The following is a 21,534-nucleotide window of genomic DNA, read 5'->3' as shown; positions in this document are numbered from 1 at the left end:
TGTGTGTGGAGAGAGATAGAGAGAAAGACGTGAAGAAGAGGGAGGAGTAGTTTTTGGCAAAGAACAGCCCCCCCCCAAATAATTTTCTCGCTAGGCCACTACATTCTTCGTCACTTTGAGCCGCACATGTCGGCTTCCCACTAACACCAGCGTTTCATGGATATCGCACTCTTCTATCCCTCTTTCCAGCAAGTTTAATGAGCACGACAAGATCGGTAAAAGCATATTGGAAAATTTTCACTAAATATGTGCCATGCCGTTTTGGGCGTTACCACTATGTGATTGGATACTCAGTGCAGTAAGCTTTCCGTTGCACTAAAACAACGGGTACCATAGAAATTAGTTGTCAGTCTCATTAAATCATCGTTTTCAATCTTTTCAGAGACTGTTGAGGTGAACGAGTGACTTTGGTAATTCGTAAAAAAAATATCAGTTTCGACGTGAGGGCCAAGCAATGAATGCGATGGGCATGATTACACGAAGTGCAACGTTCGTAGCTGTAGTGGCAGTACCTATTAGCGTAAACGTATGCAGCCTATGTAAAAACGAGCTGTTGCGTTAGACAACCTCTCTTTGAATCCTTCCATCGGACTATCTCATTTTATTTATTTTTAAAATTTTATTTCAGTACAAACTAGAGGCCCTGCGTTGAAAAATGTTACATAGAGGGGAAATGAAACATCGCCAAAGGTAACATGTAAGAGGTGACAACAAAATTAAAAGCAATATAAAAATGAAAGCCAATGTCTTTCTTGGCGAACACATTTTTCCGTATCGGCTATGTTTCAAATCTCTTTTCTGGGCCGATCACGGAGGTAGTGCAAATCCGGGTCTAATAAAATAGCATCACTTTCAGGTTTCAGCTCTGTAATTGTTTCGCACTTCTAAAATTTAAGTCTCAATGGAATTATGCATGTGCTGCCGTTGTTTTTTTTTCGTGGCATTTGTTTATGGGCTGCCATTCTCAAAATTCTGAGGAATAACTTTATCAAGAATGTAATTCCTGGTCTGAACATCTCTCTGTCAGGGACAGATGCTTGAAGGTGTTCTCTCTGTCCTCAAAGTAGCGGCTGATAACAGATACAAAACTGGCACCCATATCTTCCCAGAACGTCAGATAAAACTGAATGGGTAACCCGTCCAGCCCTGGGGCCGAGCCACGCTTCATGGAAGATAATGCTCCCTTCTCTTCATCCGCTGATGGTCGGGCGCAAAGACGGTCAGCTACCTCAAGTGGAACCTCATCAAACCAGCAAGTGAGGGTGTTGGCATCACGCTTGTGAGCCGCCTTGCAACATCGCGCTGCGTCAAACTGATCTTCAAAGGAGATTGCTCACCAACACACGTCAAAGTCTGTCACTTCCGACACCCTGTTCGACTCTTCGTACAAAAGCCTCTTCAATACCATCAGTGCTTTAGGCTTGGACATGTCAAGGGTGTCTGCCCAAACTCGATACTGTGTCCCCATTGTGCTGAACCTCACGCAGAGTAGACGTGCTGGGCTACTGTCCTAAAGTGCGGCAACTCTAAGGGGTCCCATGCTGCCTCGTCTAGGGGCTGCCCTCGCATCAAGAGGTCGATGTTCTCAAGCAAATGATTTGGGACAATTCGACACACAGGGAGGCTGCTGCAACGATCCGGCATCGGCGTCACCGAACCTCCTCAAGAAAGGCAGAGCCGCGAAAGGAGAGGGCCGCTTCCATTGTAGCACCCACATTCTCCAATCAGGCCAAAAAGGGGCTGAACAGCACAAAGAAGTCGCCTGAAAGGAATTTGTCTCAAGAAGAATGGCCTGCGCTTCCGAGCCAGCAATCTCCCACAGAATTACAAATTGTCAAGCCCGCTCGGGAGCCTACTCCTGCCGCTGATGCCACGCCCAAAGCAGATTGTCAAGTCCTTTCAATGCTGCTTCCCCTCATAGATGCCATTCCAGTGATTCTGTCGAACCTTGGAACTACGTCTGCTCAAAATGCACTGAAACTACTGGACGCCTTAAGCCCAGTGCTTGAGTCCCTCGAATAGAGACATGGTCAACCATCGCCCATCGTTTCGAGTGGAAGTCAAGGCAGCGTCAATCATACAGTGGAACGCAAGAGGTCTAAAATTACGCCTTTCAGACTTTCGTCAGTATATATATACTAATTTGTTCCCAATCATTGTCATATGTGAGCCTAATGTGTCAAAAGCAGTCAGATTATCGGGATACGAAGCTGTTATATCCGCAACAACTGATGCATGCAGCAAAGTCGTCGTTTTCATTCGTCAAAAACTGACATATGTTCGCCAGCCGATTCCACCTCATGATAAGAATCAATATGTTTGCCTAACAATTAAAAATAGCAAACTCATGTTTACACTTGTAGGCGTTTATATATCGCCTTCAAGAATTTTTGATCCCAAACGATTAACGATTATCTTGTCTGCGTGTCCAGCCCCATATGTCATCATCGGAGATTTTAATGCGCACCATATAGCATGGGGAAGCACAAGGACAAATGCAAGAGGGCAAAGACTTGCAAATGTCGCCTGCAACCACGGCCTTTCTTTGCTGAATGACGGCAGCCCAACGTTTATACGAGGCGTGAATTATGGCAGCTGTCTTGACCTAGCTTTCACCTCCAGCACTTTCACAAGATAGGTTAAATGGCTTTCGGATATTGAGACACACGGGAGTGATCATATTCCCACATACCTTGTCATCAAAGGGATGTCCAGTCCCATCTCACGGAACACCATTCGATTAATTGATTTGACCAATTTTACTTCCACCATGGAAGATGCTTGTCGAGAGGGGTTGTCCTCTGGATTAGAGGAAGCAATAAAGTCTGCGATGCTACGCGACGAGCGCACGGTCACGGTTTCGTCGAAGCACACGGAATTGGATATGGAGTTGGAGCGACTTCGTGCACTCCGTCGTCGTGCGGAGCGCCGTTACCGGCGTACAAAATCCGTCGAAGACCTTAGGACAGCCAGACGACTACAAAAGAAACTTCAACGTCACATGGATAGATTGGCATATCGACGTTGGAGAAGATTTTGCCAGTCACTAGACCCCCAAAAGCCATTTTCCCACATCTACGTTCCCTCCCTGAACAACACTTCTCATTCAAACCGCTGGCGCTCTTCCAAGGGCGGCTAGAGGCTGATGCTGCAGAAGACTTTTGTGCAAGGAGAATCGTTTTCTCTGCTTAACCTCCCTGCCTTTCCCCTTTCCTCTCTCTCTCTCTCTCAAGTGGAACCTGAGGCAGCCCACTAAGCATTGCACGAAATCCACGAGAGCAAAATCTATTTGCATAGTCGTACGGGCCATGTTTTCAATATGCGTTACAATGAGCGAATAATTAAGAGAGGGAGGCGACGCAACCCGAAGTGCTCTTGCGGCGCCGAACCGAATGCATGCGCCTGTCTAAAAATCGAGTTTCTTGCAAACCGCAGAACTACAGGGTGTGCACACGGATTACGCATGCATCGCCAAGCAGCAGCTGACAAAGTGAACGCTGCCATGACGGCATCAACGGAGTCAGTTGATTGACCCGAAGGGCAACACGGAGCTTCGTGGCAGTATCCGCCAGGTTTTCTGACATACGTCGTCCGAGTGCACGACTTCCGACTGAAAATGCAGACGCCACTGCACCTTGAGCGCATCCCATGACTCTGGCTCAGATCTAGAATTAGAGGCCTGCAAAACTCTTGACAAACAATAGCGCGAGTGCGCGTGTAGAATGCGGATGTCTACACGCGATGGTTTAGGTGAAGGGAAAGTTGGGAAGCGAGTTTCAAGCATAAATGGTGTGTGATTGGAAATATAAACGGGGGATGAAGGTAAAGTTATCACATCAGATCGGTGAATGGCTACAGTTCAACTAGGGCTCTTTGTTATCAGCAATATCTATGGCACATGCATTCTGTTGATTTTTTTTTTGAAGTTATGCATCTATATACTGACAAATATCATTCGCGATAAGAAAGGAGAAGGCTGCTTTTTAGGCAGGAAACATCACACCTTATTACAAACTCTCGAATTTAGAGAACTGATTTGGTTTAAAGCACAGTTAACACGGCAGGAACTGCAACAGCATTCTACACTGACGTCTTTGACCTGAAAATTCGCCTCGCAGCTTGTAAAGGAACTCAGAGCTGGCCAGAATGTGTTGTGAGATGTTGATGGAAATGAAATGACCCTTATTCATAGTGATAGAAACCAGCACGCTGTTCGCCATTTAGGTTGGAATTGTAATTTTACGATTTTGTGCGAGCAGCATTCCTTGGGATTCTTCCTCGGCGAATTTCCCACGCTAAGGCGCTAAGCGTGCGAACGTCGCCTCGCTCCTGCTTAAGCTTTACCTGTAGCCTCTAGAGCCGCTCGAGTTTCCTCTTATTGACAGTCGGCCATTTTCCCAAGAAAGTATGCCTTCCAACCACTGGGAATCAACCATCGCCGACAACGTCAGCGCCTTTCCACTTAAGAACGAAGATCAGGACAGGGGCTGTGCCGCTTCAAGGTAACCTGGGGCCTGGCAGACCAACCTAACTGAGCCATCTTTCTGGCGAACATCCAAGGGTCACGAGTTCAAAACCCCGATTTCCTTCCTTTTCTTTATCTCTTTTCTTTAAGTTTATCATTATAACAGAGAATTACATATCTTCGCCACGACCACACGCACGGGGACCCTCTTAAATATTTTTTCTTCAAACACTGGTTGTAATTTTGTTTCCTCTATTATTTATGGCCATTCACGTGCAGGTCATAAACTACGCGGTTTCTCCAGTTTAGTGCCATGTGTGCGGTTTAACCGAGCGCAGATTGGCCGACCGTGACTATCGAAGAAAGGAACACTGTAGGTTAAATGAGGCATACAACTGCCGTCTCCCTAGTGTTTAGGGTCGCTGCGTTCCCAGAAAAACTACGAGGTCAGTCACCCGCCCCCCCCCCCCGCCATTCCATCCTTCTCATTAGTCCTAGTATAATCACGGTCCAAAGCTGTAGAAAGGGTGAAGACACTACTGAGAACCGTCAAGGTCGCCTGCTTTGTGCGAATCTCAGCCCGATAGTGCGACTGAACATTCTGACTAGCCACCCGGGAACGCGGGTGTTCGGACGACAAGAGACAAGCAGTCGTGACGAGTGGATCATACGGCACCCGGAGCCTCTTGGTAAGCGCTGAAAGGCTTCCCTGTTTTATTTTTTGCACACAAGTGTCAAGCCTTCTTCAAATTTAGCAAAAATGTATCGTGTACCTAGGCGCGGTCAAGTCCGCGTGTAAGCGTTAGATCCGGTAAACAAGAGACTACGGGAACCGAGAATTGACACTATGTCGTGCAACCTATAGCGATCAGCAAAAACCTGCAAAGGGTGGACAAATTAGCGTATCTCTTACGCATGAAGGGCCCTCTGAGCCGTAATTGTCAGAGACAAGGTAGCTTAACCGCCTGCGGCATTATCTTACTTAGCTAAGCCTTACGCTGGGTTGCGGTAGTCGGAAGTTCAAATCGGCCCCTATTTCTCTTTCTGTCTTTTTTTTCTTTTTTTACCGGTGGTGTATCTGCGTATGACATCATCCAGTGCACTACATCTGCAGGCTTGGAGTAGCGCCTGACACCGGCGAAAGATTCTGAGAGCGAATGGGGCTATACTAATCAAGGTACAACCAAATTAGGAAGACCGACTAAGCTTGAACAAAGACGCTCCCTCACCAGAACAGCAATTGGCCTGCCTGGTGCAGTATTCGGCCACAAACTTACTAATGAAATGATTTCCTCAATGAAATGGCCCTCAGTCTCCAGTGGCTGCGGAGCACCTGACCAAGGCGGCGGTCAGACTTGCAACGCAGCAGAGGGTGCTAAGAATATCTGGCTCCGGACAGGCCGCCAATGGAAACTGACCCTTGCAAAGTTTAACACCCGAACCCTCATGAGTGGGGCAAGCTCAGCAGGACTCTTCGAAGAACTATCAGACATTGTTTGGGACATTATCGGCCTTAGTGAGATTAGAAGACCTGGTGAGGCTTACACATTGCTGAATAACGGTCATGTCCTCTCCTATAGAGGTCTTCCGCATAACAAGCAATACGGGTTGGGATTCATAATCCATAAAGACATAGCGGGCAACATTGACGAATTCTACAGCATCAACGAGAGGGTAGCACTACTCGTAATCAAACTCAATAGACCTTATCATTGGGCGAGGAGGAAAGGGCACGCGGCGAGCCTTTCTTTCTCGCTGGCTTGTGCGATCCGCCGCGGCGCTGCTTGAAATTATTGCTTTTGCGTGCTGCGGAATGATTTCGAGATATTTTAGACAGTACTTGGTGAAATTTACGCAATTTCCGTTCGTATAAGGCTGTCAAGGGAATCTTTCGGTGTATCGGTAACTACAGTACGGGGAAATATCTCTTGGGGGCGCAAACATGTGATGCGCATTGTCAGCGGTAGTATGTGTTGTGAACTGTTTTGCGTATATCGGTTTTGATTCAACGAAGACAACCAGCGTCTCTGTATTACCTGCATGAAATGCTAAACCTGCTCACTACCTGATTGCTTGGCGTAAGGACTAAAGCTAGATCGCCTGCTCGTGTACGGTCAACCTAAGTCAACTACTAAACATCTAAGCTGCAGACGCAATCAAATAGTTTTGATACAGCGGTGTCGTTCTCGCGACGATTCAAGTCTAGTAGGCTTGAAATCACTATATGTCTACACTAGCCTCCTGCATGAGGCTCATGGCGCTGCTCAAAATAGTGATCACTGCGGTTGGCGGACCGGCATGATACATATGAATAAGCTATGTGCTTCGGCATTGTCTTTTTGCACTGTAAATCCATAATATCCGACATGGATCCCATAAAAAGAATGCGATGGTTATCTTGAGGACAAAATAGATATGCCTCTAGGTGTTATAGTGAGACACTTAGCAGTTGGTGAGTGCAACATGGTTTCTAGGAACTACGTACGGACTCGAAGAAGCCATTAATGATGATTCGCGATCCACGAAACGCACAACCGACGCGCCCTCAAACTGGGCGCAGGTACACAAATGAACCGGTGAAAGCCTCGGGATCCTTTCAAAACATTTTCAGCGCCGTGCCGCATGCGGCAGCACAGGAAAATAAAAAAGGCGGATTGCGACATCGGTCAGCTGGTGGCGACACTCTCTGTCACAATGGGCCGGTTCCGCTTAATATTCCTTTGAACGCCCCATCGTGGACAGGACGGGGCTGGTCGGGTGTTGATGTAAACGGCGTCGTTTGCCTCTTTCGTGGAAGTACAAGTCCAAGCTGGATAGAACAGGTCTCCAAGCTAAGGATCAGCAGATCTGTGGAATTCTGAAGGCTGCTTATAAATTCGTCGTGGTGCTCTGTGGGCCCCGAGTATTCAGTTCGACCCAGGGAAGGCTTCGGCACTTTCGTGGAACTTTACCGGCACCAAGGGCAACAACTTCGAAAAAATGGGGTGGGGAGAGTAGAGGGTGATTTTCTTCTTCCTCAGAATCACTATATACATTTGTAATACAAAACCAGACGTTCTTGTTTAAAGTGTCCAAAAGTGGTGCCTCTCTTTTGAAGCAATTTGGTCTCGCTCATCCACAATCGCGCTCGACTCAGTAGGAGCAGGCTAGCCTGATAGCACGAGTCCAAAGGAAGAGTTGCTCTCTGTCATTTCGCTTTTGTTTGCCTGGAGTGAAGTTTGTGGATATCGTTTCAGCGGTCGCATCGCCTATCAGGACCGACGCCACGTGCAGCCGTGCGGTACAACAATTCAATCCGGCACAGGTGAGTCTAGAACTCGAGTTTTGTATAGAAGATGTTATATACGTGAATGGAAACATTTTATGAAGATCTCACATTAAGAATGCATTATTTGTGTAGCCAAATCTAAGTTTTCGGCGAAGCCTCTTACAACACCAGCCAAAACAAGCCTCGCCGACACGTACACCGTCATTCCCATGACGGCACAGGGCACCTTAGGAAACTCCCATAGACGGTGGCGCCAGATTTGCCTCTAGGTGTTATAGTGAGACACTCTATGCACCCTGCAGGCGGTGAGTGCTACATGGTTTCCAGGAACTACGTGCGGTCCCGCAGAAGCCATGAACAATGATTCGCGATCAACGAAACGCACAATCGACGTGCACACAACGTGGGCGAAGGTACACAAATCAACCGGCGAAAACTCCGGGATCCTTCCAGAAAGTTTTCTGTGGCATGCGGCACGGGGCAGCGCAGAAAAATGAAAAAGGCGGATTGCGACACGGGTCGGCTTGTGGCCACTCTCTCACTAACAATGGGCCGGTTCCGCTTAATATCCCTTAGGGCGTCCCATCGTGGACATGACGTGGTAGGTCCTGTGCTGATGTCAAGCACGTGGCTTTCCTCTTTCGTGGAAGTAGAAGCCCAAAGTGCATAAAACCGGCCCCCACAGCAAGGGTCAGCAGATCTCTGGAATTCTGAACGCTGCCAATTGATTCTTCGTGGAGGTCGGTGGCTTCGCACTATTCAGTTCGGAAGGGTTCGACAGTTTCGTGGAATTTTGCCTGCACCAAGGGCGGAGAGTGGAGTGGGGAGAGTGGGCAGAGAACGGGGTGGGGAGAGTGGAGCGTCATCTCCTCCTTCCTTCGAACCACTAAATATATTTGGAATGGATCACGAGAATTTCATACTGAAAGTGTCCAGAAGTGGTGCCTCTCTTTTCGGCAAGCAATTTAGTCTCGCTCATCTACAATCGTGTTCGACTCAGTAGGAGCAGGCTAGCCTGACAGCACGAGACGAACGGAAGAGTTGCTCTCTGCCATTTCGCTTTTGCTTGCCTGGAGTGAAGTGCGTGGATATTTTTTGAGCGGTCGCATCGCCTATCAGGATCGACGCCACGTGCAGCCGTACGGGACGACAACTCGAAGCATCCGGCACTCGTATAAGGTGAGTCAATTTCTCGTGTCTTGTCGATGCATTATATTACGGCAACATATTTTAGGCCGAAATTATATTTTACAACGTTCTTGTGGGCGCTCGCGCAAGAAGCGTGGACGCATGTTTGGAAAATGACGATGCCAGTCGTCAATGTAGGCGGTTTGAATTGTTAATGAGAACTCGTGCACATGGCCTTTGCTTCGTCTTTGGTTGTTGAGAGAGACATTTCGTCGCCGAACCGAAACGGCCGGGAGTTGGACGAACGTCGTTGCTCCTTAACCTAGTAAGGTGAAGCTAGCGCTGCATGTCAGATCTTGCGTGCGCATGCACGACATTTAAATGACGACCGCTGAAAACACGGGTCCGTAATTGCGAAGAGGTCGCTTTTTGTCCTCAGTGGTTTATGTCAGTGAGGCGCATTTAAAATAACATGAACACTATCTTGAAAAGGTCACTACTGCCAGGGGCAGGCGCAGGGTTTGCCTAAGCATTTGAAAATGGTATTTTCATTGCGGCGCTTTTGTCCTAATAGATGCTGAGATAGGGAACATGCTTCAAGAACGCTGAAATATTTCAGCATACCTCCAAGACATAAACGTGGATTATAGTTGTGTTTATTTACGTTGCTGTAGAACTACAGGAAGGGGGCATATTCTCTCCCTATGTTTGCTGTCATACTTATAAAGACAATTCAGTTGCATTGGGCACCAGATACAGTGGGCGCGTTCAGAAATACTTTATTATACATGTCAGCGTCCCTCTGCACATTATGATATCAAAAATAATCACACGGAGGTATGTCATTTCTTGAAAAAACGGATATTTGTGGGGACGACACGATAAGCAAAAATGTACATATATATGTGTATATATTTATATATATATATATATTTATATATATATATATGCAAATTTCAACACTTTCCTTGTGCCTGCTATTAGTTTACGATACTGCTGAACGCTAGGCGCTGCTATAAAGGCATGCGCTCGCTGCTGATAGTACCGATTGATGGCATATCGTCTGTAGCTATGCGGGAATTTGTTTATCACTGTATATGCCGATAATTTACGTCTCACATGAGTTGCTTGAGAAAGTTGTTGACGAATGCAGGTTACTTTGCCGGGACCTGCAAAAGCAGTGGTTCTGCACTATAAAAATTTACACCCAACAGTGGCGCAACAAGCCCTCGCTGTAAATGATAGGTGCGATGCGCAGTGTCTGCGCCTGCATGCCAATGCTATACCCCTTTGTAGCCTCTCTATCAGCTTTGTCAAACCATTATGATTGCAATATTTCAGCTTGCAGTGGCGCTCTTATGAACTGCTCCTGGCACTCAGCTAAGGCAATTGCAGGAGCCGTCACTCGCGACATTGCAACGACGATGGGGCGGCCGCCTTCGTGCATGAACTTTCACGGGGAAAGATGGCGGCCGCGGAAGACTTTTGCAACACAGTCGGCCAGATTTGCTCTAAAGTTATGCGAGAAAGCCACACGCCCCGAGAATAGGAGCGCGCGGCATTGCCAGCAGTGTTTTACAGCGAAGCACACCGCGTCATGGGAGGGGGGGGGGGGGGTCACTGGGTGTGCATACATGACAGGAGCGAGTCGGCGTAGAAACGCGTAGCTAAAAACTAGTTTCACCCCACCTCTTGATAGCTGTAATTATGCGTGACTCCCCTCAGAAGCTGCAGCGCTTCCTTTTCTACTAAGGTGCGAGTCCAGAGGGGGCGTAGATAGATCTGTAGTATGGAGGGAAGACAAGAGGCAGTTGAGATCCGGATGGAAGGCAAGCAAACCCTACTACTATACGAGCTGGATAAGCTTTGGTTCAAGGTACGATACAGCATGTTGCTGCTATTTCTGAAAAATAAACACCTTGCAAAAATCTCAAGCGGACAAACTACGCAGGGCACGCAGCAGCAAAGGCACATTAATTAAAGCGCACTGCAATACAGTGGCGTAGCTAGGACGTCTGGCACCCGCGGCCCATAGGTCTTCTGTCACCTCCCCCCCCCCCGGGGTGTAGCCGGCGGAAAGAGGGTTGTCTTCAGACGTATATGACATCCCCCTCACCACTGGCCCCTTGAACCCGAGGCCTACGGCCCCCCGGCACCCGCTGTTGCTACGCCACTGCTGCAACGTCCAGGCAACACCAGCGAAGCAGTCGACAGTTAAATGAACATTTCCGTGCCCGCCGGGGTAGCTTTGCTGCTATTGCATTCCTAGAGGTCGTGGATTAGATCACAACCGCGGCAGCCGCATTGCGACGGGGGCGAAATAGAAAACGCACGTGCACTTAGGTTTTGGGACAAGTTAAAGGGACCCTGAAACGATTTTGACAATTTTCTAGAAACGCACTTAGTCGTTAGAGTAGGTCCTTCTGATAATTATTTAACGCATATAAGTGCTCCGCGTAAAGCGTGTGATGTATTATAAGATTTTAAAAATGCACATTCCTGCCGATCGCAGCACACTGCGCGGAGAAATTTTAAGGCACCCCTACCCATACTATGCAAATCACCCCAATGACGTCAGGGGGGCGGGCTATCCGAATGGCTGACCATGGCGCGTGACCGATAATTTTTCCAACTTTACGGTAACCAAATGATGTTCGTAATAGTTGGAATGTTAGTTACTTTTCTTTTATAAAAAGAAAGTAACATAAAGGGAATGCCCAAGAAAAATTTTTCAGTACACTTAAGCACTTCCTGTACCCAGCAAGTGTCGTCTGCTTGTGTTACAACGTGCTCCGACTTTGACGAGAACTCCGCCGTCAGTGTCGGTCTGTCTTTTCGCGAGCGCTATTATTCGAGTTGTTGCGTGTTGGACTACAAATGTAGTGGCTGGCAATATGTCAAGCTGCGACATCGTGTCCCTCTGTAAGCAAGTAGATGAGCGGACTGACTGCAGTGCATCGGACTGCCGCTATCCGATCGGCACCAGGATTTGCGCGATTGGAGCCGTCACATTACACCGGAAGATTACTAACGCAATAGCGTTTCGCGAGTCCGGTATTAGGGAAAATGCAACCGCAAAGGGGACAGGACCTCGCCGTGTCCCCTTGCATGTCGTTTCATAGGATGAATAGAAGCGCGAAGGTGAATGGTCTGCACGGTGCAGCCACACAGTAGCAGTAACAAAATGTATTCTTCTTTGCTTCTGGTGTAAACTTTTCGCAGGTGTGTAGTTGTTTATACGTTGTTTTTGTAGATGTTCAAAATGTTTTACACTTGGTTAGAGCAATATCAGCTCTTTGGCTGGTTAAGCTCTGTGCCAACGGGTGACTGGACCGTGGAGACCAATCATGCAGCTGACGTACGTCTACGGTTCATCAGTTCGTTCATCTACTTGAGTTTATGCTTCCACCGTGAAGTCGAAACGTTCCGCTAGCCTGTGATTAACAAAATACCAGACACGTTCGCCGCTGCGACAAAATGCTCGCAACGAACGCTGCTTCGATAGCCCTCGCTTGGGGTGGACGGCCAAGCGGCCAGCGGAGAGGTTTCGCGCGGGTGGGGGGCTCCACAACAACCGGAAGTGGACGATGTGACGTCGCATCGTGATGCAGAACCAGTGAAGGTGGAGCTTAGCCGCGATGGCTTGAGGAGCGAGCTGAGGAGGAACAGCATGGATAGGGAGGACGGTACCTTGTAATCGCTTGTAGCTCCATTAATACGTAACGCTTCACTTAAATTGTGGTGCGAATGTTCTACTTAACCTGTACCCTACGCGTCTACAAAATTTGTCTAAACCGCTTCAGGGGCCCTTGAAAGGACATTACAGTGTCAAAATTACCCCGGAGTCTGCTAGTACGGCGTGCCTCATTCTCTAATTGTGGTTTTGGCACGTAAAGCCCCGTAAACCAATTCAAGTTTAATACTTCTGCCACAATGGGATGTGCCATGCGAGGCAATGCCCAAGCTTAACCCAATCAGAGGTTATGAAATGTGGCGCACAACAACGCCTCAAGCAAACCCCTCACCCTGTGTGTTCTGTGCACTACATAGACAAACAGCAGTGATGCAGGCAAGGTAACGTTTAATACCAACTCATCAGTCTTGTGTTAAACTAAACGTTGCCGAAATTAAGCTTTCGCCATCAACATCGGCGCTAATTATCGTCAATCAAAGCATCCAGCACAGAATGCTTCGCTTACATCTATTCCAACACTGCGTGGGATATGCATAAAATTTTCGTTCTCTTCCTTTCTTTTCTTTATATTTAACTATGTTGCGAGTAAAAGTCAACCTGTCATCCGAAGTTGTCGAGCCTAGACTTTACGCTTACGTGCCTTAGTATTGTGATAGTGCCTATGATAGCCGTCTACCTATGATAATAACCAAGAACCTGCGTCAGCGCACAAGTTGCAGACGCTGAGAGCCTAGCATGAACTGGAATCTCTTGCCTGCTACCTTGAATGATTCACTGTATGGAGGCGACTTGTGCATATGGGCATCTGATTCAAGTACTCATTGAAGCCGTTCATTAAAATCTACAAGCTTGTATAACGCTAATATTTATTTCTTTAGAAGCAGAGGCATAATTATTTCACACGAGAAAACAGCTGCATTTACTTTTACAAGGAAATGCCTCTGTAAGTTGGTCATAGTGCGTTGTAGTCGCAGCTCCCGAAGCGCACACGGAAGACCTCTTGGATAAACGTTGGCAGCCAGTGGTTTTCGCGTTTCCTCAAATCATCGGTGAAGTCGCGATGAACACCGGCGTCGTCGTATTTACGCTAGTGTTATCCCAACCAGGATTCAATGCCCCGGGTGCATATTGAGCAACGTTGCGCGGAAGGAAGCGTTCGATTTCTTTTTGTGTCGCCGAGAGGCCGATGTTAACAGCTGCCAGTGCAACGCCGACTTCCCCGCACTTGAGTTGCAGAACGCATGCGTCAGCAACGCCGTCAACCATTGCACACCTGGCTTCGCAATCGGGTGGTCAGGACAACATTCTCGGTCCAATGGAAGGATGGGCGGCCACTTCGTTCTTGGAAGTGGCCACTCCAGCGCACGTGACAGACTGTCGCTTTCAGTAGAACACTCATTGGAAGTCGGTTGCGGGTCGGCACTGCAAGTCTCCGACATGGCGATGATGTCTGTTTTCGGCGTTGAGCAATTCACTTCAATGTCTGGGGCGTGTAGACTGAACATTAATGAACACGACTGAGACGTGTCCTGTGGATCGTTTGATCGTGTGCTTGATCAACCACGTAGAACGACTATCCACGTTGTGGATAGTCGTTCTCGTAATTTCCTATGTAGCTTAGTAGAGCCGACTTTGCCGCGGAGTAAGTCCTCTTTGTTGACTGTTACAATGGTACATTTTGAAATGCTTGATTTGAGTTGTCTGGGCAGAGAACACGCAGAGGCATGTCGTTCATTTACTCACTCCTTTGTGATGAGAACTAAAAAAAGCATTGCTAATTTGCAAAGGCTTCTCACGGGGCAATTACTTGCCATCGTGTTGCGTTAGGTGAACTGCCATGAGCGCCAGAAGTGTAAGGTTAATCACCCGTTTCTTTACTGTGTCGGTTTGACTGTGTCCGACTGATTCGGTTGTATCCTTTCCCTACCTCCTCCCTGGTCTGTCCTTGCTGTCGTGTGTGAACACGGAGGCAAGCGCGGCAGTCCCTGCAATGCGTCTGCAGGGGGAGGGAGGGGAGACACACCTAATTACGGCGTCCAGCGGGCATTGTAGGTCCGCTCTAGCAAAACGTGGTTGACGACGCCTACCTTAGCCTCTCGCACCCCTGCCGTGAGCTCTTCCCCCTCCCCCCCCCCCCCCACCCCCGGCGCCTTCAACGCGGCGTGCAAGGCGGCACAGCAGCAGCAGTAGAAAAAATGAAGAGGCAAAAAAAAACAAAGAAAAAGCGTAGTTTTAAAACAGCGCTGTCGCGTCCCACATTCCTTGCGGTTAATGCATGAGAACAGGATACGGCCCAGGTGGATGACGAGCTGATTGGCATGCAGTCGTACATTGTCTGCATTGCCCTGCACCACCGTGTTGCTTCTAGCGATTCCAGTATGGACCTCTTGTCGCGTTTTTCACGTCGGGGACAAAGTTAACCGTGTTATATGTTTCTTCTAGCAGACAACTAAGGCTGCCGGGACTGAATTGGGCTCCAGCTCTGCATCGCCATGCTAAGCTAACGAAAACAGTCTTTTACTTCCTTTTTTTAACACGCGTAAGACTACAAGAGCTATCGGTGCGTCGTATGACACTGTTTATGCAATTTAACCGCGACAACACTTGCGAATACACATCTTTCGGTCAGCAGCAGCGAGAAGTAAGCACGAGAGATTTCAGTGAAGCTAGTCAATGAGCAAAAAATAAAGTGCTTCTAGGAATGAAATAAAGGATGGGTTTAGCTTTACTCGGTGTGTATTATTTAGGCACAATTTTAACGTAACAGAAGAAATACATATAGGAATTCTACATTGCTTGTGTGAATTCCGGAAGAGGGCCCGATAATGGACACATGCCTAATGACCCTTAAATTGTTTAGCCAACATAACATACTTTCAAGAAAATAAAATCAATTTAAATTAGGCGGTTTTACGTGCCAAAAACACGATCTCATTAAGGGGCATGTCACAGCGGGGGACTACGGAATTATTTGGGCCACCGGGGGTTCTTTAACGTGCGCCTAAATCTAAGCACCGTGCACTTTTCGCATGTTTCAAGGAAATCAAAGCTGATGAATATGATATGCGTTATTCCCCTAGGTTTATGTTCTTTATACACACCAACGAAACGGCACTGCATCGGGCCATTCCATGTCACGATTTATTAATGTATTACGCCTAACTGCGGGTTATGACGCAGCATTTGTTAGCATATACCCAGTAAGCGAACAATCGGGAAGGCAAAATATTTGAATGTTAGGAGAATCACAACTTCCAGTAAAAATGAGACAAAAATGAGCCCAGGAGAAAAAATGTTGCTACGAAATAAATTGCGCTGAAGCCTTCTTGAGAGTTTAATAGTTAAAGCGAAATAACAAAATGTAAGTAACACGCTCAAACACGCATCAGAGTTTAGTTAGCTACCGCCAAACAAATGTGGATGTAATTTCGAGGCCGATACACGTGCTGTATTTGATTAGCCATGTTGACAACATGGGCCCAATAGCGTAAAACTAGTCCAATCTGTTTATATTCCAATCTCATGACGTCAAATTTTCGTAACCGACGATGTAAGCATCAGGCGGTGACCTGCAGCGTTGTCTGAAAAGGCCAATCAAACGTTTGTACATAGGGGGTCACTTTTGTTTGCCTTCAAAACGAATAACACTGTCTACATTGAGCGGTATTTCTTATATAATGGGCCATCAAGACGCGAGGAGTATGCTCAAGCAGAGCGGGTTTCGATGGGGCCGAGCCAGCGCAGTGAATATCGATGACCGCGTAAGCGCGTTGGAGTCCGCTATTGGCTCGCTTCCCCTTACTTGGCTTGAGGTGGCTGGTCGAAAATCGCGGTGGCCTGCAACGGAAGGCTAGGATTGTCCCATAAGTTAGGAGTGCCGCTAAAATGGATACTTAACAAGGAGTTGCCAATGCGATGCCGTGTACGTGCCGAAAGGCTAAACAATGTTATACTATCAGGCAAGAAGATGTAATATACGGAAATAAATCCACGCTCTCCGAAAGGTGCGAGTAGCCAGCGCCTGAGCTCTCGGCGAGCAGCCATCTTCCGTTCCTCTCGGAACGAGGTAGTCGTCGGCTAATCATAAAACAAATTCAGTTTTGTTGCGCACATTAATGCATCTTTAGCGACGTCAGTTTTCGCGGTTTTATGACGTTGCGTGGCAGACAGGCGAAATGGGCGCTGCGCGAAAGCGTTTGCCCAATAGCAGAGGGCCCACGGCGAAATGGCATCGAATGAGAAATGACAACTTTTCTTTCGTTCGGTGTAATCATGCATAATTAGCGTGTGCTTCTCATATCAGATGGGGAGCTATCGCGGCTTTTTAACGCCGCGTGACTGACAGGCGAAGTCCAGGTGTCCCGAAAATGCCTTCACCAATTGTGGAGGGCTGAGTGCACAATTGGAACAGAAACGTTCGGAATATTGCCATGTTGTGAATGATGTGTCAATTGATGTGTTTGTTGCGAACGTTGAATCTTTCTTTGAAAATGCTTTTATAAATGTGTTGTAGACACAGCGTTCTTGATTATGAGTCATGAATTGTATGATTCCATAGCTCTGCACACTTTGATTCTATTATTTATATAAATTATGTATCGTTTCATTCATCTTCCGGAACACCAAACCTGTTGTACCACGTATTGTACATTCCACTCCTGTCAGAGCCTGAGAAAGGCTCACAGTATTATGAAATAAATAAATAAATAATAAATAATAGTTTACGTTGCAGCGCCGCTTATTGCGAGCTAACTAGACGCCTTGTAGCATTGCTTTCCGCTTGATCTACGTGGTCTAGATGCCTGTAACCGTGCTTATCTGGCTGGCGCGATGTGCACCGGCACAGTGGAATTAACGCTATAGCTAGCTGTACGTTAAGATACACCGCTTTTTAAGAACGTTCATAAAAAGACTGAGGCCAACGCTGTACGCTAGTGTTGCTTCGTTTTACACTGGAGGCAAAAAAATTTGTACGTGCAGAATCTGCTGCGGGAGTTATATGAATGATGCGTACGCATTTCGATGTAACGACGTGGTGTCGTGGGGTCTTGCGCTGGTGCGTTTGGTACAATCGCGAAAACGACCGCGAGAGAATCGCGAAAGGGAGAAGCGCGTTTTTAACACCGAACTGTTGAGTGACAACCTACTCGAGACGCCGCAGGAGAGGCGAGTGTAGAAGCAAAGTTCACTCGTGTTATGGAGAGCCCACAGTGGATGTGGACGTGTGGTGAACTGATGAGGGAGACGTAGGAAATGAAGCAAATGCATGCAGCTTGGCCTGGAACGTCGGCATGGCGTCGTTCTCGTTGTTGCTTGAGTTCGGGAGCGTGTTGCTGTAGTCACCCACTCTGCGAAGAGTCGTTCATTTGTTTCTGGCGTATTCTGTATTCATGCCGATACTCTGCTTTCCCGGGTTTCCGCTCTTCTTCACTAAGTGGTTCCACTCTTGTTGGCGCCATTACAATAAGTACGACAGCGCTGCGGCGATACGAACTGCTGCGGAAAGAGGCGCCACGAGACTAATGAGACAAGTAAACTACTGCAAGTGGCTGCTCCACAGTCCTGGTGGTCACAGAGACGCGCTCGTGCCACCGATCGCACGGTCGTCAATTCGGGCACGTTGGTCACGTCAGGTTACGTTGGCGGCGCCAGTGCGTCGAACCATCGGTCGTAGAATAGACGCAGGTTGTTCTCAACAACGTGACGTAACGTGTGCGCGCGCTCACGCTACGTCGGAATATATTTAGCCTTATAAAGGGCAACTCCGCTGTTTTTAAAACCAGAGAAGGCGGTTGTCATTTTCAAACGGTATTGAATGTCCTGTCACCGGTAGGGTGGTGCAATTTGCATACAAATTGAACATTAACTTTAACCCTTTACTGCACAATTTTTTCTTTTGCCATAAAATTATTCATGTCGTTGCAGGGAACCATAACAATAGTTGTAATAATAAAAAAAATATGTTCAGTGGACTTTTACAGTTTGTAGTGGCAGAAAAAGGGTACGTTGCATATTTGCAACAACGTGCACATAAAGAAAATGTTGAGGAAAGCTTGGGTTATTGTGTTTCAAACTGTCACATTTATTTACATGACAATCAGCAAGGGGGAACACATGGTACAATAGAAAGCTATTTCACTTGCTTGCTTGAAAAGGTTGGTTCTATACCTTGAGCAGTAATCAGTAAGTAATGAGAAATGGTGGACTCATTTTGTAGTGTGATACACAAAAAAACAATTGCTCTTGTTTGTGGAACAGAGATGCACTCCACATTTAACGCAGTAGCTCATGCAGATTCCTGTGCAGCCAGGAAGCTTGCAGCGCTGCCGCTTCTTGCTGCAAAGAACCCAGTGACCAACCTCAGGAAAGCAATGAAAATAATGAGCACTAAGGCAGATATTCTTGTTGAGAAATAATACATGATCTAGCCTGACATCCTGAGTTGGAGTTGATGGTCCCTTTTTTTCTTCTCCTCAGAGGCTTGTTCTACTGACTCATTGATAGGCCTTCCTCGCTTTTTCAGCGCCGTATTCCCAGCCTTGCAGAGTGATGCAGCCAGGTCCATCCTGAACTCAGCCAACGGAAGTAGCCTTTCAGTGTACTGATCGCGTTTTTTCATGACGTTCCTCTTGTAAAGGAACCAAGCATTTACAGCTGTCAAGTCAAGAATGTGCAGAAAACCAGGAAAGTAATATTTTTTCGACCTGTAGTAGGGACAGTAAATGGAGATGAGGGAGTTGAAAAGGCCGACGCCTCCCATGTGCTTATTGTAGATGGTGATCACTGCAGGGCATAGTATCTCACTCTGCTCTTTTTTTTACGATTATACCTTGATCCACTTGCAGCAGGCTTTGCTCCAACAAATGAAGAGAGCAAAGTCACTGCTCGGGTACCTTGCTACCTTGTGCATGACAGCTCAATTCCATCCACAACCGCAACCCTCTCTTCAAAATATCCTCTTCCTTTTTTTCATTTCTTGCTCGCTAGGTAGGCCTGGGCTGTCCAGCAGGACAGGCCTACCTAGCAGGCCAGGCCACTAGCACAGACATAAGGGTGAAGCCGTAACGATGCGAGACAGCAGAGCGCGCGCGCGCTCACCCCGATAAAAAAATTCGGGCATTCCACCAGGCAACACATTTCACACACGATAAATCCAAACAGACTTACACCCTGGGTCGTCGCCACTCTCGGAAAGTTCGCTGTCTTGGCTATCTGACGGAATTGCTCGGCAATAATAACGTTTAGGATCCATTTCTAGTCCCAGAACAAAAATCAAACCCAGTGAGCACGTTGTTGCAACTACGCAACGTAGTAACTTTCCGTCGCAAGAAATAAACTATTGCGAGAAAATAATGTTTTTTGCCATCTAAACGATTAGGAGGATGTATTGCACAGCTTAACATTTTTTTTCCACAGGTTATTTCCTTCAGAAAGGCGTTTATAACTGGCAAAACTTACCTGCATAGCTACGTGCTGGCGCGAGCAGCGTCCACCATATTTGTTTGGCAATAGTTGCGCAGAATGAACACAGAGAGCAGAAAATAAAGACGCGTTTTTCAAACTATTGTTGCAGAAATGCAACATCGTGTACAGGAAGAACCAAATGAACTTAGATTTTGTTTTTATGGCCGTTTATCGGTATGTTGCATATATGCAACAAGGTGACGTAAAGGGTTAAGTAACCCATGTACAAGATATCATAAGATACCGAAACCGAAAGGGCTGTCTGTCTTTTGTAGCGTCACGATGAGTCGATGGCGTGAGATCCTACAATACCACAGTGTAAGCACGCATAACATAGTGTGAACGCGTGCTAGACACGTAATAGACGTGGCGGTAACGACAAAGAAGCGCAGCTGATGGCTGATGATATCTCTTGATTACACAGGTCGATTCTGCAGTTTTGCAGGAGTAGACAGCGTCCATTTCAGGCAGGATTTCAGTGACAGTGGCGGCGTAGTCTCTGATATCCGAAACATCGGATGGCTAGTAAAAAGACATAAGTAGAGAACCCGCAACAAACATTTAAAATTCATTTTCAGCAAACCGAAATGTCTTGCAGCAATACAATTTGGCACCGGTCCATAGCCAGAGTGCAAACGCAACCGTATATTGAAGCTTTTATTAACGTCAGTGCACATCGAGAAATCGCAAGAGTTGTCCTTTAAGGTTTCCCAACCGCCACTGTCGCAGCAGAGGGAAAGGCCGACGCACGCACAGACACCGCCGGTGACTGCCTCAGCGAGGAGGAAGAGAAGGAGGGAATGCGCACACGAAGCGTCTTGCCCGCCGAAAGGAGACAGCACTGGCGAGCCCACGCCAACCTGAGGCCGTCAAGCGCGGTGGGGAACGAGGCGAGATTGCGCGCACAAAGGCCGACGTCTTTTCAGGGTTGCGGCCATCTAAGCGTTTTATTGCGACAGCAATTATACGGGCTCTCCAGGCGCACTCCTGCCGTAGCCCAGGGTTCCGCATAAAGTCCACGGGCGATAAAACAATCGCCTAGCGCCGTATGCTGTATATGCGAAACAAAGCGTTCGAGGGTGAGCAGGCGAACGCGGTTCAATCCAGCACCTCGCGTGCGCCAGCGAGGAACGCGAGCCGGAAGCGTGCCCTCTCCTGATGCGCGCGATGCACGGGGGTCAGGCGAGGGAGGGGTGGCTGTTCTCCGGCGGCTGCTAGGGTGCGTCGACGTCCTCCTCGCTCACCGCTCCGAAGAGTGGAGACAACCGCGCCGTCTACTACGGCGGTACTCAGGCGAATGGCGGACGCCATAGTCGGCGCCTTTGACGGAAGCCGTAGGGACGCATTGCCGGCGCTCGTATGTCTTGAAAGCGATCGGCGACGTGGCGAAAGTGCGCGACCACGCAGGTCTCCTATTCAAAGCGATCTTTGATGTTTGTAGAGTGCGCGTAGTGCCGGTAGCTTGGTATGCGCTGGGCTTTCGAAGTTTTGTTCAAGCTGAAGCGATAGATGCAC

General features: G+C 47.7%; 1 pseudogene; it reads right to left on the bottom strand.

Moving 5' to 3' along the window:
• Positions 1-18,761: 18,761 nt before the first annotated feature.
• LOC139052841 (piggyBac transposable element-derived protein 2-like) lies at positions 18,762-19,315 on the bottom strand (annotated as a pseudogene).
• Positions 19,316-21,534: the final 2,219 nt, after the last annotated feature.

This window comes from Dermacentor albipictus, unplaced genomic scaffold (assembly GCF_038994185.2).
Source record: "Dermacentor albipictus isolate Rhodes 1998 colony unplaced genomic scaffold, USDA_Dalb.pri_finalv2 scaffold_39, whole genome shotgun sequence".
Classification (NCBI taxonomy): Eukaryota; Metazoa; Arthropoda; class Arachnida; order Ixodida; family Ixodidae; genus Dermacentor; species Dermacentor albipictus.
Note: the sequence above shows the minus strand (reverse complement) of the source record. Positions and strands in the feature narration are given on the sequence as shown.